The 9390-nt window shown below is 27.9% G+C and overlaps 1 long non-coding RNA gene across 1 annotated transcript; it reads right to left on the bottom strand.

Moving 5' to 3' along the window:
* Window positions 1-1671: 1671 nt before the first annotated feature.
* On the bottom strand, window positions 1672-3495 carry LOC127285247 (uncharacterized). Its single transcript, XR_007843578.1, has 3 exons — window positions 3459-3495; window positions 2964-3341; window positions 1672-2595 (listed from the first exon to the last, which is right to left on the bottom strand). It is a non-coding gene; the product is annotated as an uncharacterized LOC127285247 (long non-coding RNA).
* Between the last annotated feature and the right edge of the window lie 5895 nt (window positions 3496-9390).

The raw sequence follows: 9390 nt of genomic DNA, 5'->3' as shown, positions 1-9390 counted from the left end.
TGTTTATTTCAAAAACATATTATTTTGATTATGGTCAAAAATTTAAATGAAAACATTTATTTAAATATACCTACTATTTAAAACTAAATCAGTGAAAACCAGTAGATTTTCACTGGTTTAGTTTTAGAGAGGACATTAAAATTTTTTAATTGATGTCACTCATAGAACACGTTCTTTAAATGACTAGGAATTAGAAGATTTCGAAAAGGAAGGTACATCAGATGATGAGATAGATCTGCTTTTGGAAGAAAAAATCAACTCTTTTTCAACTTCAACAGAGAATCTCAGCATGAATTTCAGCGAACCAGAATCTCCTCACAAGGCATCTTCTTCTAATCAAGGATTCATTGATTCGTCTCGTATTGGAGCACCACCTAAATCAACACTTTTCGCTTCTAATAGAAGAGCGTCTCCCGCTTTGAATCAAATGTCTTCTGATCGGACATCTTTTTCTTCTCTTAAGTCAGCATTACCATGTTCAAATAAAGCGCCTTCTGGATTCGGACTGATTGCTCATTATGGCAGTGACAGCGACAATGGAGAAGAAGTAGCTAAAAATGATTTAAAAGAATCAGATGAAAGAAAAACGACTTCACTGATTGATGGAAATGAGCAGTTATATGTGTTTACAAAAGATACAGCAGGAACAGAGGTATACAATTTAATAACTAGTATAGAATAAATTTCTGCTACTAACTTATATTTTTATTTATATCTTTGCAATTATCACTTTTAATTATAGAATAAAAAAGTTGGGTGGAAAAACCACATGCAATTCGAAATTTGAAAGAAAAATTAAAAATAAATGATTTTATGATTAAAAAGAAAATTTTTGAATGCGTTGTTTTCACTGAATTTACTCTAAAATTAACTCAAGTGGAAATTTTTATTATAGAATATTATAATATTCCATAAAACAGAAACTTCGATTGTTTTTAACATTTTTTGGTAATAGGCCATTGAATTATTGGAAGGAACTGACATTTTCATACCGAAAAAGGCATTAGAAGATGCACAAAAGAAAGCCAACTCACAAACCACATTAGCACGAATGTTAATGTGTTCCATTTTCACAGAAGAGGCCTTAAAAACACACAGCTTAACCGGAAGAGGTCAAGCAGATGAGAGTAAGAAAGGTTTTCCAGGTGCAGCAATTAATTGCATATTAAGTAAGTATACAATTGAAAAACAACGTACGTTCTAGTATTTTTACTTCATAATTTTGAAAAATTTATTGGAAATTCTGCATTTTATAATTAATTCATTTAACGATTTAAATTATTTAATAATTTTATGCAATTTGATTATGTATATCGATTGAAATATTGTAAAAAACTTTTATAGTAAACATAATTTTTAAAGTTTTTATTATTTTATGACTCGTTATTTCAGATTTTACGAGACAGACGGCCAAACTTAAGGTTAAAAACAAGGAGTTGAACTGGAAAGTTGTTGACAACAGGCTAATAAAAAATACCCTGAAAAGCAAATTGTTCGAAATACAAAACAAAAGAGCAATAAGCAAATAATTGCACTTAAATTTCTTTTTATTTTGGATATTGTTTGTTTTTTATTGCATTGAAATCTTTATTTATATTTCATTATCAAATATCTTTTTAAGAAAAGAGTTTACTGAAATATTCTAATAAATTAATAAATAAATGTCTAATGAAATGTACATTGTTTGTTGCACGATCTTTATGTTTATAATTGAATTCCTTGAAAAAGTGAAATAGTAATTATTATCTGATAATTTGTAGTAGAAATTAACCAGAAATTATGTAAACATTGGTATATCGATAAATAATTTTCTGCTGACCAGTGTTCGCCATTCGAATTTAATTTCCTCGAGAATGGTTAAAAATTATTATTTATCATTAAATCATCATAATTATCATTATATTATTAATGATTGCTTAAAGTACTTTCTGATGTTTGATGTACGAATTTTTAAGGTACTTTCATCCGAAAAATTATCCTGAAATTTAGTTGATATCGGTAAGACTATGAATCACTTCCTGTTGATTGATGTTCGCCATAACAATGATTATTTCTCCGAAAAATTGGTCAGATATTATCTGGACATTGGAAAATGGAACAACCATTTCCTGGTGTCAGGTATTAACCTTGTTTAAATTATTTTTTTGGAAAAATGGACCATAAATCATCTGGAAATTGGTAAGTTCCTGAATCACTCCTTGGTGACCAATTTTCACCATTCCAATGTAATGTCCTCGGAAAAATTAGTTATGTATCATTTGGACAACAGGACGTCCATGAACGACTTCGTGGTTTTCAATGTTCACCAAGTCAGAATAATTGCCTTAGGAAAATGTCTAGAAAACATTGGTAAGTCGATCATAAATTGCCATTCCAATTTAATTTTCTAAGAAAAATTGGTGAAAAATTATCGCGACATCGGTTAATCCAACATCAACTTCTTGGTGACCGATGCTCACCATTTCAGGTTCATTTATTCAAAAAATGGGCTAATAATAATCTTTTTGGTTTATTGGACTTAAATAAATTATCTCAATTTTATATTATTATTAGTATTAGTAACGTTAGTAACATTAGTAACGTTAACTTTTCCACCTGGAATATTAAAAACATTAAAATAAAAAGTTTAAAACATTAAAATGTGATTTAAACGATAAAATAATATGTATAATTTATAATATAAAATTATGTATCCAAAAAAAAATTCGATTTTAAAAATTTTATTTGAACGACAAAATTAAAAAAAGCTTTATATTTCTATTAAATTAGAATACTTGCTGAATAAAATTATTATTAAATTATTACAATTTATTACAATCCCTGATTATTCGCTCACTAATAGTTTTTTAATGAACTCCTCTAAGGCGGAATGTGCCAATTGCTTTCTACCTTAAAGGAGTTTGACTGTATTTATAAATATTTGAAATTTATGAAATAGGAAATTATTTCACATTAATTATTACTTTTTCTATAATTCCCAATAGTTACATTATTATATTTTGCTTTTAAAACATTTTTAGTGATCGTTGAATTTTCATCACTTTTCCATTCAAAAAGCGTTGAACCGATCCGCTATGGATCAATATTGATAGCAATATTGCCTAAATATTGCCCGACTATATTGCAAATGACAGACATAATCAATGTTGCAGCAATATTATGGTAATGTGTTATTCGATTGGGGTTAATAAATCTTACTTTCATCATGCACAATTCATCATTTACTAGGGCAAAGATAGCCAAAGATAGAAGGAGAACATTTTTTGGAACGATCATGTTTTCAAAACTTGAAAACTTCAAAATCACAATAATATTATAAATGATTGCGTTTTTATATATTGCTGCAATTATATGATAAAAATATATTTTATTAGTAATTTCCCTTTTTTAACGAAATCAATTGTTTTTTAGAAAAACAGACTCTTAGCAATTTAAAATAATAAATATGTATAATTTACCTGATCTGATTTCAACAGTATATGTAAAAAACAAAACTCAACTGTTGGCAATGAGTTAGAGTCGAGGCTATTTAAAGGCTAGTGCTTTGCATAAAAAAATATAAATTACTTATCAAAGTCATAACTTTTTATTTCATTTTTGTATTTTTTTTTAATGTCCATAACAATGTAATCAATGTTATATCTTTTATAACATTAAAATTGTGAAATTTTTTTATTTACAAAAAAAATAGTTAAAAACATAAAGGGTGTTCTAAAATTTTTCATGGAAAAGTATTTTTTTTATTAAAAAGCTTGTATTTTTGTTAAAAAAAGAGAAAATCATATTATAATAGGTCTACAAAAGCAAAAAGTTAAATTTTAAGATAGAATTAACAGTTTTACAGTTCATTACAAAAAATATATTTTTATCACACATGCTCAAAACAGTCGTGTTTTTGTGTGTGCGAACCCGGTTGAAAGAACTTGTACAGGATCGTGTACATGATCTTTGGCATGATCGTGCACCAATCTTTTTTATTTACCTGGCCATGTACAAGAGCTGCAAGTAAACATGTAAAAATAATTGGACCAACGATCTTGTACAAGATGTTGTTCAAGAATTTGTACAAGAACATGCACATGTTTATTCATGGTAACTAAAGAAATCAAGCTCAAGAGTCCAAGCTCGTGTACTTGTATAAGATCGTGAGTAAATTCATGTACACATGGAAAAAACAAAGTAACTATTTTAGTACGAAACTTTGTTTACCTATCGACAATGGCGGATCCAGTCGTCGCTTCAAGGGGGCCATGGCGGATTTGATTTACCCAATGTCCATGCAGCTGGGTGGATATTGGGTAAACATTGGAATAACGTAAAAAAATTGATAAATCCATACTTTTCTAAAATGTTGTCATTGTTGGTGAAAGTCTAAAAATCAATTATTATTGAATTGGATGAAATAGTTTTTGGATTATAACGTTTTTAATTTTTGACTTTTGAAACAAAAAATTTTTTTCAATGTACAATATTTATAAGCAGAATGCATAAAAGTTAACATATATAATGATTTTTAAAGCTGAAGTTAGCAATTAAAAGTTAATGTAATTCCGCATAAAACGAGTCCTATATGAAGTTTTTTGGATAAATAGATTGTTAATAAACAATTGCAATGTTAACTAATTGTTTATTAACAATCTTGCATATTTTCTATTTGCCAGAAATAAACCTCTACAAAGTTTACGATGTCACTTCTCAATGAAATGAATATAACTTAGAAAAGTTCCAATAACTTTAATCTTCAACAGTTTCTAAGTTCACGTTTAACTTAGAAAGTAACATTATATATTTATGAAAATTTTTCTATTTTCAAAATTTGAAAAAACCACGTCTTTAAGGCATCTTAAAGAAATCAAACGGCCAAGATTTAGAACATTCTTAGGACATCAAATATTCAGATTCTGTAGCTAATTTCTTCTTCTTACGTAAAAAATATTTTTCTTGGTGCATTTTCATTTCATCCTCAGTTTCTGTAGCTAATTTCTTCCTCTTACATGCCAAATTTTTTTCTTTGCATATTTTCTTTTCAATCTCAGTTTCTGTAGAGATTTTTTTTCTCTCATATGCCATACTTTCTTTGCGTATTTTCTTTTCAATCTCAGTTTCTGTAGACATTTTTTTTCTCTTATATGCCAAACTTTCTTTGCGTATCTTCTTTTCATCCTCAATTTCTGTAGAAATTTTCTTCTTTTTGCTTTTCAAATCTCATTTTTGGAGTTCTATTTTTTGTATTTCTGTTTCATTACGATTTCCTTTTGTCAGTCTGTTATGCTCTTGTATAATTATTTTCTGCTCATCATATTTTATTGTACACCCTACTGAAAATTCTCATGTACGATCTTATATAGGATCTCACATAAATTCATATATTAAAATCCACATAAAATCCTATGTGAAATTTAAGAAACTATATAGGATCTTATGAAAAATCATAGGAAATTGAGACATGATTTGAAGTGGAATTCGATGTAAATTCTTTTAAACGTATTCTTAGGTTATAAATTATGTAAATTCCTATGTGAAATCCTACAATTTTTTCAAGTCACTTTTTTTCCTTCAATTTCTTATTGAAAACCACAGTATACCCATTGCTTCTTAAATAAAATTAGGTTTAATATTATTTTCTAATGTCGACATATACGTCCAAAATCACAAAGGTGGTACGACTTTTTTTATTATATGAGCCATCAACTGTCAAGGGGTTACATTTAAAAAAAACCTACAAATATATGAATTTAACCCAATTCAAAAGTAAATAATTGAAAACATACGAAATACTGGTATAAACAGGGCAATATAAACTATTTTGGAATACAGGATTTTTTAAAAACAATTGCAATGTTTGGAAATAGAAAACAATGGTTGGACTTATAAAAAAAAATTCAAGAACACAGTTTTCCTAAAAGTCTCAAATTGAGACCAAAAATTGCATCAAATCTTTGCAACGTTTTGATGCACATAAGTTATATCAAAAAGAGATCGTTTTGTGTATCATTTTTAGAAATTATACACGAAATTAAACGAATTTTTTTCAGATATTTTGGTAATAGTACAATTGCGGAGACCATTTCACTATTTAATTTGAAAATGAAAATAACAGAAAATCAAAGACAATGTGCAATTCGATAATTAAAAAATCGGACAAGTGCGAGTTACACTCGCACTGAAATCGAGGGTTCCGTACTCGAAGCGAACTTATTTGGTATAAAAACAAATGTTTAAAAAATATGTGTTGTATGACAACTAATATAAGTGATACAAAAAGGAACAATTTTGTAAAATTCAAGAAAATTGTTCCTCTTCGTATCATTTATATTAGTTGTCATACAACACATATTTTTTAAACATTTGTTTTTATACCAAATAAGTTCGCTTCGAGTACGGAACCCTCGATTTCAGTGCGAGTGTAACTCGCACTTGTCCGATTTTATTTTTTAAAAAATATTTTACTAAAAAAATATAAGATACATAATTTTATTTCAACTCGCAATATTTTTATTGTATTTACATTTTAAAAATATATTGAATATTAAATTTTATCTTTCTAAGTCAAAAAGAGATAAAACTTAAGATATTGATATAAGGCTAGTAGCTGCTTGTCAAGGAAAAATCGAAAGTTATCTAAAAAATAAAATTTGTTTATTAATTCCAGAAAAATCAACTCCAATCATCCTCGCTATATTTTTTTTGTAATCTACACGTAAAAATACGTCAAAATATATAAATTTGAATCACTGTAGAAAAACTTTTTTCGTTTTTTGCGGAAAAATACATTTTTTTCTGAAATTTATCATTTTTCTTCAAAAATTTGATAAAAATTGAACATCAACTCCAATCGCGCCTACATTTTTTCCCTGTATTTTTCACGCAAAAATTGAGTTTTACAGCAAGTATGAACAGTCTGGATTGAATATTGTGTGCGCTAGGGAGAATAAATCATTTTTTTCGAAATTTTTTATTTTTCCTTGACAACGCTATGTAAATTAACCCGAATCAAGTTCGCTATAATTTTCCTGTAATTTTCACGTAAAAATACGTAAGTGTGTCAAATTTGAGCTCTTTATGTCAAAAGATGTGGCCGCTAGGGGGGGGGTACATACTCATTTTTAGGTATTTTTCGTAAAAATTCATGGTTTTTCCTTGACAACGCTATGATAATCAACTCCAATCATGCTCGCTATATTTTTTTTGTAATCTACACGTAAAAATACGTTAAAATATATAAATTTAATTTCCTTTAAATAAAATTTTGTTCGTTTTTGGTGGAAAAATACATTTTTTTCCTAAAATTGTCATTTTTTCTTGAAAAACTTGATAAAAAGTTAATCATCAACTCTAATCGTGACCGCTTTTTTTCCCCTGTATTTTTCCCGTAAAAATACATTTGTATACTAAATATGATCTGTCTGGGTTGAATATTGTGTGCGCTAGGGAGAATAAATCATTTTTTTCGAAATTTTTTATTTTTCCTTGACAACGCTATGTAAATTAACCCGAATCAAGTTCGCTATAATTTTCCTGTAATTTTCACGTAAAAATACGTAAGTGTGTCAAATTTGAGCTCTTTATGTCAAAAGATGTGGCCGCTAGGGGGGGGTACATACTCATTTTTAGGTATTTTTCGTAAAAATTCATGGTTTTTCCTTGACAACGCTATGATAATCAACTCCAATCATGCTCGCTATATTTTTTTTGTAATCTACACGTAAAAATACGTTAAAATATATAAATTTAATTTCCTTTAAATAAAATTTTGTTCGTTTTTGGTGGAAAAATACATTTTTTTCCTAAAATTGTCATTTTTTCTTGAAAAACTTGATAAAAAGTTAATCATCAACTCTAATCGTGACCGCTTTTTTTCCCCTGTATTTTTCCCGTAAAAATACATTTGTATACTAAATATGATCTGTCTGGGTTGAATATTGTGTGCGCTAGGGAGAATAAATTATTTTTTTCGAAATTTTTGATTTTTCCTTGACAACGCTATGTAAATTGATCCGAATCAAGTTCGCTATAATTTTCCTGTAATTTTTACGTAAAAATACGTAAGTGTGTCAAATTTGAGCTCTTTATGTCAAAAGATGTGGCCGCTAGGGGGGGGGTACATAGTCATTTTTAGGCATTTTTCGTAAAAATTCATGGTTTTTCCTTGACAACGCTATGTTAATCAATTCCAATCAAGTTCGCTATAATTTTCCTGTAATCTACACGCGAAAATACATATGTGTATTAATTTTCAGCCCTCCAGATAAATTTATGTGGCCGCTAGGGGGGGGGGGGTACACGATTTCAAAAAAACCGATATTAATAGGGTTCCGAACCGAGTACGGAACCCTAAAAAGTGACAGCTTATAAACATAACCTAAAATGCATGAGAAAAAATTTGTCGATAAAATCAATATAGCCGACCTTTTTAGAAGGTAGATGGCAGCACTCATCTATTTTCTTTCTTTAAATTTTTTCTGAATCGTTTTTATAAAAAGCAAAAGTGTCATCTACCTTCTAAAAAGCTCGGCTATATTGATTTTATCGACAAATTTTTTCTCATGCATTTTAGGTTATGTTTATAAGCTATCACTTTTTAATTATCGAATTGCACATTGTCTTTGATTTTCTTTTTTTTCATATTCAAATTAAATAGTGCAATGGTCTCCGCAATTGTACTATTACCAAAATATCTGAAAAACATTTTTTTTTGAAAAATAAAAAATATTGGAAATTTAAAATTATAAAAATTGTGTAACTTTGTTGTTTTCACTCCAATAAAAAAATGATAGATGAAAAAAGTGTTTCATTTCATCACATTTTTCAGAAAAAAATTGAAAAAAATTATTTTTTGAAAAAATTTTTGAAAATTAAAAATTTGAAAAATTTTATTGTTTTTTGACGAAATACATACATACATACATACATACAGACATACAATTTTTCCAAAAGGTATCCGACATATTGGTTTTTTGAGGTTATATCAATATCCTGATGTGAAGGGGTTAAATGGACCTCGGATTCGGATTCAGCTACCCTAAAACCATAAGATAGACATAGTGAGACCTCCGGGTCAGAACCAAAATTTTTTTTGTGTGGCTGTGTTATTAATATTTTATTTAAAAAATAATTACATTAATGATATAAATAAAATAAAATTATTATTATATTCTTAAGTATAATAAGGAAATTAGTATTTTTTTATTAGGAAACAATATAATTATAAAAAAAAAAAAAAATTAATACTGAGAATATTTTTATATTGCTTTATTAACGTTTTCTTATTATTAATCATTTTAGACAAGCGCGCTTTTTTCGTCTTATAAGAGAGTTGTCGAAGCGCAAGCGCAGTACCGTTTAGGTAAGGTCATTGGCAACTCTGATTAGCGCACTGAAACTAGCAGC

This window comes from Leptopilina boulardi, unplaced genomic scaffold (genome assembly GCF_019393585.1).
Source record: "Leptopilina boulardi isolate dan_hultmark-lab unplaced genomic scaffold, ZJU_Lbou_2.1 LbouV2_330, whole genome shotgun sequence".
Lineage (NCBI taxonomy): Eukaryota > Metazoa > Arthropoda > Insecta > Hymenoptera > Figitidae > Leptopilina > Leptopilina boulardi.
The sequence above is the reverse complement of the archived record's forward strand: the minus strand, read 5'-3'. Positions and strand labels throughout refer to the sequence as shown.